This window comes from Phacochoerus africanus, chromosome X (genome assembly GCF_016906955.1).
Source record: "Phacochoerus africanus isolate WHEZ1 chromosome X, ROS_Pafr_v1, whole genome shotgun sequence".
In the NCBI taxonomy this organism is placed as follows: Eukaryota; Metazoa; Chordata; class Mammalia; order Artiodactyla; family Suidae; genus Phacochoerus; species Phacochoerus africanus.
The window spans coordinates 122,443,473-122,450,849 of NC_062560.1; the positions used below are offsets into that span (position 1 = coordinate 122,443,473).

Here is a 7,377-nt window from a genome sequence, read left to right on the forward strand (position 1 = left end):
GGCAAAGGACTCGAATAGACATTTCTGCAAAGAAGATATACACTTGGAAAACAAACATATTAGAAGATGCTCAGATATTTAGTAATTATGGATATGCAAAATCATAATAGATACCACTTCATACTCATTAGGATGGCTTACAACAAAAAAATAAAAAAATAGCAAGTGTTAGCAAGAATGTGGAGAAACTGGAACCTTTGTACATTGCTGGAGTGAATGTAAAAGAGTACAGGCACTGCAGAAAGAGTTTGTCAGTTCCTTAAAAACTTAATAAATTCCTCTGTCACCCAGCAATTTCCCACATATGTGTGTGTGTGTATCTCAAAAATAATTGAAAACAGGGACATGAAGAGACACTTGTATACCAGTGTTGACTGCAGCATTTTTCACAAGGTCCAAAAGGTAGAAACAACACAATGTCTGTCAGCAGAAGAACGTAGAAAACAAAATGTGGCATATACAAACAATGGACTATCACTTAGGCATAAAAAGGAATGAAGTTCTTTTTGAAAAAAATTTATTGGAGTATAATTGATTTACAATGTGTTAATTTCTGCTGTACAGCAAAGTGACTCAGTTTACATATATACACACACACATATACATATATATATTCTTTTGCATATTCTTTTCCATTTTGGTTTATCACAGGCTCTTACTATAGTTTCCAGTTCTATATAGCGGGACTGTGTTGTTTATCCATTCTATATATATTAGTTTGCATCTGCTAACCCCAAACTCCCAATCTCTGCCTTCCCCACGGCCCTTCACCTTTGGCAACCACAGGTCTGTTTCTGTTTTGTAGGTAGGTTCATTTGTGATAAATTTTAGATTTCACATATAACTGATATCATATGATATTTGTCTTTGTCTGATTTACTTTGCTTAGTATCATCTCTAGGTCCATCTATGTTGCTGCAAATGGCATTATTTCAAGGAGTGAGGTTCTTTTTTTTTTTTTCTCTGTCTCTTCTTTTTTTTTTTAATTTTTTGTTACTCAAATGAATTAATCACATCTGTAGTTGTGAGTGAAGTTCTGACCCCTGACACAACATGGACGAACCTTGAAAACTTTATGCTAAGTGAAATAAGCCAGTCAAAAAAGGGTAAATGTATGATTCCACTTATACAAAATATCTAAAATCATCAATATCAGAGAGACAGAAAGTAGGCCAGAGTTTATCAGGAGTGGGCATGAGGAGAAGGAGTTAACTACTTAATTGTTACAGAGTTTCTATTTTGGGTGATAAAATGTTTTAGAAACAAATAGAGATGACAGTTGTACAACAGTGTAAACTAGTGAATGTTGCTGAATTCTACATTTAATACAATTAAAATTCCAAATTTATGCTATATATATTTTACCACAATGAAAAAAGCAAACTGGAAGCAATAGAGTGGTAGAACTAAATTCAAATATATCATTAATGACATCAGTGTAAATTAGGCAAATATACTAATGAAAAGACAGGGATTGTCAGAATGAATTTTAAAATGACCCAGCTGGAGTTCCCGTCGTGGCGCAGTGGTTAACGAATCCGACTAGGAACCATGAGGTTGCGGGTTCGGTCCCTGCCCTCGCTCAGTGGGTTGACGATCCGGCGTTGCCGTGAGCTGTGGTGTAGGTTGCAGACGCGGCTCGGATCCCGTGTTGCTGTGGCTCTGGCGTAGGCCGGAGGCTACAGCTCCGGTTAGACCCCTAGCCTGGGAACCTCCATATGCCACGGGAGCGGCCTAAGAAATAGCAAAAAGACAAAAAAAAAAGAAATGACCCAGCTATATGCTGTGTACATGGAGACCACTTTAAATATAATGACATAGGTAAATTAAAAGACATATAATCAAAAGACAGCTAGAGTGCCTATATTAATTTCACTTTGTAGCCTTCCGAGCAAAGAAAATTGCTAGGAATGCTACACGATAATAAAAGTTTCAATTAACAAAGAGAGCAACCCTAAATGTGTATGCAAAAAATGACCGACATTTATGAGGTAAAATCTGAAAGAGGTCAATCAGACAAATCCAGTTATAGTTGGAGACTCCAACACTCTTCCCTCAGTAATTGATAGAAATAGTAAAGGAAAAAAAACCTAGAAATATAGCCAAGAACTAAAAAATACTAGCAACTGACTGGATCTGATTAGGTCTAATGTTTATAGACCATTTCACCCAACAATACCAGAGTATACTTTGTTTCACATTCACATTTGGCATTTGTCAGGATAGACCATATCCTGGTCTATCTTAAACCTTAACCAAAAGATAATGGGAAAATATTATCCCAAACACATGGAAACAATATATATATATATATATCAAAGAGGAAGTCTTGAGTAAAATTAGAAAATATTATGCTTCAATGACAATAAAAGACAACATAGCAAGTTTGAATTGCAGGTAAAGTAGTGCTTTATTTTATTTAGCATTTAATTTACAGAATTAAATGCTAATATTTGCAAAGCATAAAGGTTTCAAAACAGTACTTTAAGCTTCTGTCTTAAGAAACTAGCAAAAGAATAACAAAAGAAATCCAAAAAATACAAGGAAGGAAACAATAAAAATAACAGATCAGTTAAATTTGAAACAAAAAAGAGAGAAAACAGTGAAAGCTGAAGATTTCTCTATAAAATATCAAAGAAATCAATGAGCATCTAGCAAGACCTGAAAAGAAAAAAAATGGGAGAAGAAAAATAATATCAGAAATAAAAGAAGTGATGACATCATGGATCCTAAATAAATTAAAATGATAATAAGCTACTGCTATTATTATTATTATTTTATGGCCACACCCATGGCATAGGAAAGTTCCCAGGCCAGGGATTGAATACAAGCTGTGACCTATGCCACAGCTGCAACAGTGCCAGGTCCTTAACCCACTGCACCAGGCAAGGGATCTAAACTGTGCCTCTGTAATGACCTGAGCTGCTGCAGTCAGATTCTTAACCCACTGTACCACAGTGGGAAGTCCAGTAAGGTGCTGTTATAAACAGCTTCACACATATAAATTTGACACATTAGATAAAATGGGCCAATTCCTTAAAAAAAAATCACAAACTACTAGAACTTTCCTAATATGACAGAAATAATCTTAATAGTTATCAGTAAACCATAAATCAAACTGTCTCAAGAAAGAACATCTACAAAAACCTGCTGCTAGCATTTTATATATATATGCTTTTCCCCTTAATAACAAGGTAACATTGTCCACATTCAGCGTCCCAGTTCTTCCCAATATAGTAGGCAGATACATTTATCAGGAAGAAATAAAACTGTCTATTTGTAGATGGGATGAATTCTACATAGAACATCTCAAGGAATCTGCAAAAACAACACCCCCTCCCCAAGCTAATAAGTGCGTTTAGTAGTATCATAAGATACAAAGTCAACACATTAAAAAATTAAAAGTTATTTCTATATTCCAGCCAGGATTAATTAGAAATCAGAAGAATACCATTTATAAATCCAAGAGAACATACATAGGATCTGTATGCTGAAAATTACAAAACACTGTAGAAAGAAATCAAAGGTAACAAATAAATGGAGAGACATACCAGGCTCATGGACTAGAAGATTCAACATAAAAGATGTCAGTTCTCTCTTAATCAATCTATAGATTTAAGATAGTTTTAAATTCATGAAGATTGTTTGTACATATTGACGAGCTAATCCTAACATTTTTCTGGAAAGGCAAAGGGACCACAATAGGTAAGACTTTCTTTTAAAAAAATGAATAAAGTTGGAGAAATCATACTGCACAATTTTAAGTCAGTATAGATCTGCAGTATTCAAGTTAGTGTGGTTGTGGTAAAGGTATAAAAACAAAGACCAATCAAATAGCATGGTGAGTCACAAAATTGACTCATAGATATACGACCAGTTGAATGTGAGCAAATTCAAGGGCAACGAATGAGCCATATTTAAAATACTGGAGAAATGCTAGTCTTTTAAACATGGCTTTGGAACATCTAGAATCCATATGCAGAAGTGAGAACCTTGATCCATATCTCGTACAAATATGAGCTTAAAATTGAGCATAAGTCTCAATGTAAAAGGAAAACCATAGAACTTTTACAAGCAAACATAGAAGAAACATTTGACCTTTGCTTAAAAAAAAAAAATAGACTGAACTTCAGCAAAACTAAAAATTTTGAAAGACAAAAAAAAAAAAAAAAAAGGGAGTTCCCGTCGTGGTGCAGTGGTTAACGAACCCGACTAGGAACCATGAGGTTGCAGGTTCGGTCCCTGCCCTTGCTCAGTGGGTTAACGATCCGGTGTTGCCGTGAGCTGTGGTGTAGGTCGCAGACGCGGCTCGGATCCCACGTTGCTGTGGCTCTGGCGTAGGCCGGCGGCTACAGCTCCGATTGGACCCCTAGCCTGGGAACCTCCATATGCTGTGGGAGCGGCCCAAAGAAATAGCAAAAAAAGACAAATAAAAAAATAAATAAAAATAAAAATTTTGTTTTGCACGACACACACTGAGAATATAAGGCAAGCTAAAGAAAAATTGCAAATCATGCATGTATCTGATAATTTTTTTCCTTTGGATATTTATCCTGATTATTATTCTCTGAGCTTCTTGGATCTGTGGTTTGTTGTCTTGTCATTAATTTTTAAAAAGTTTCAGCCAGACTTCTGCCTCCTATGTCTTTCTCTTTTTCTCTCTCTGTGTTGTGTGTCTGTCTTTCTCTTACATTTCATTTTAGAATCCCAATAATGCCTACGTTACACCGTTAGTTATGACCTATAGCTTTTACATATTGGTGTCAGATGGTTCCAATGTCTGTGTCGTGCCATGTATGAGTTTGGCTCTGATGATTGTTTTGTCTCCTAGGAGGTTTTTTTCCTCCTCTTTTCTTATGCCTTATAAAACATTTTTAAAATAAATTTTATTGGAGTATAGTTGACTTACAAAGTAGTATCAGTATAAAACATTTTTTGAAGGCTGGAAATTATGTGTACGATGGTGGAGAATATGGTTTTTCTGTTTGGAAACGGGCATTGCTTTCCTTTTTAAGGGTAATTTGCCTTAATCTAATTAGGAATTGAGCTGGGCTTGTGGTTTGTTGCTATGTCACCATCAGTGCACTGAAGGTTTCAATTTCCTCAGGTAATAATACCTCGTGTTCAGGGCAGGAGCTAGTGTACCAGGAGGACCTGGTTTTAATGTCTGCTTGCCATCAGAGAACATTCGTTTCTCCCAGTTCCCCAGCAGAATGCCAGTGTTACACATAGTTCTAATTGCAGTGTGTTAGCCTGGTGGTGGAGGAAGGTTAAGGTTCAGTCTTGGGCCCGCTTGGGTCCCTGGGTCTCTGGGGGGTGGCTTTCAAATGATCACAGGTGCCCTCCCTCCAGCTGAGTCTCGGTCCAGCAATCATGCCTGTCCTCCCCTATGATGACAGTCTTTTGGTTTGTTCCCATCTGCAAACTGCATTAGGTTTTGACAGTGTCCCAACGTCAGCAGATTTTGTTCTTCCACAAATGGATTGGGGCTTTTGTTGCATAGGAGCAGGGGAGAAGAGGCCTGGAGGATTCTGTGCCCCTCCTGTAGCAGCTACAGTGTCCTCCCAGGCTCCCTCCATGAGGGAAGCTCCTTCAGGATGCTCATCAGTCTTCATTACGTGCACCTGTTAGGGTTTAGCGACAATAATGCTTCCAGAGTATGAGGTGCCTGGCTCTTCCCTGCAGCCCCTAGGAGCTTCTCGTGCTCCTGCCTGCCTGAATCTACCTCTCTGTCAACTAGTATAGCTGAATTTCTCTTACCGGTGCTCAGTAGCTTCTGTCCCAGGCAAGCCAGCCCTCTATCTCTGCAGGCGCCTCTCTCCAGATTTTGGATTATTTGGGTTTCCTGCAACCTCAGATCCATGTTGCATTCAAGAAAAGTTGAGAAGTTATGAATTATCAATTTGTCTAGCTTTCTTTCTTGTAAGGGATGGGAGCTCTGTGCTACACACACACACACACACACACACACACACACACACACGTATATATCCAAGCAGAAATGGGAACTTATGTAAAGATTTTTAAATACTGTTTCAATTCCTTCCTTCCTCCCTCCCTTCCTTCCTTTCTTCCTTTCTTCCACGGCTTGGTGTGGGATCTCAGTTCCCAGACCAGGGATTGAACCTGGGCCCCAGCAGTGAAAGCACTGAGTCTTAACCACTAGGCCACCAGGGAACTCCCATGCTTCACTTTGTCATACAGCTAGTACTTTGCAGAAACAAAATTTGAATCACATTATCTGACATGAAGATGATACAGTATCAATTCCATAATAAAGCAAAAATAATTTTCTGTTAAAAATATCAAAATGTTCATTTTTTATTAATAGAAAGAAACATAACTAATGAGTATATTATGACATTTTTCTTTTCTTTTCTTTTCTTTTTTTTTTTCGGCATGCCTGTGGCATGTGGAAGTTCTTGGGCTAGGGATCGAACCCTTGCCACAGCAGCAACCCAAGCTACAGCAGTGATGATGCTGGATCCTTAACCTGCTAAGCCACCAGGGAACTACCCCCTCTTCTTTTTAAATTACTACTGTGGACTACTGTATACTGAAGTTTTTGTTTTGTAAACATGAGCAATTTATTTCATGAAAGCAAACTAATCGTTCTCCCAAATGGGGGCAAAATTCCCACAACTTCCCCATTCCCATTCAGTTAAACTCCAGAGAAACGAAATTGGACCCTCTTCTTTTGAATGCTACTGGCTGACATTTAGCATTTAGGCATTATCTCTAGCTTGCAAGAGGAACAAAAAGCAAATAAAGGTCAAAACAAAACAAAGCCTGAAAGCAATTTCAACAATTTAATATGCTTTGTTCTTCCCCCTTACAAACATCAGAGTTAACTGTTGTTTAAGATAAAGCTTGGAAGGGAAACCTGGTAACATCCATTCTTTTGAGCCAAACGCCTTTTCGGTTTATATGCAGGGGCAGCAAGTTAGTGGAGATGATCTCAAACTTAGCACCTTTGCTTGCATTCATCATTCTTTTATGTCAGAACTTGAATTACCTCTCAACAACCCTTATGCTCCATAGTTATCCTTCTCTAAAGGGTGAGTATTGTTTGGTTGAAGACAAGTATTCAGAGGATTTCTTGTTGGAACAGAATCCTTTCAAGGATTATATTTTTTGGCTTTTGAATACAGGCATGCCTTGGGGATATTGTGGGTTCAGTTCCAGACTATCACAATAAAGCAAATATTGCCATAAAGTGAGTCACAAAACTTTTTTGGTTTCCCCAGTGTATATAAAATTATGTTCACACTATACTGTAGTCTATTAAGTGTGTAACAACAGCATTCTGTCTAAAAAATGTACACAACTTAAAAAACACTTTATTGGTAAAAATTGCTAACCATCATCTGAGCCCTT

At 37.6% G+C, this 7,377-nt stretch overlaps 1 non-coding gene across 1 annotated transcript; it reads right to left on the bottom strand.

Moving 5' to 3' along the window:
- Positions 1-6,105: 6,105 nt before the first annotated feature.
- On the bottom strand, positions 6,106-6,177 carry TRNAE-UUC (transfer RNA glutamic acid (anticodon UUC)). Its single transcript has one exon. It is a non-coding gene; the product is annotated as a tRNA-Glu (tRNA).
- Between the last annotated feature and the right edge of the window lie 1,200 nt (positions 6,178-7,377).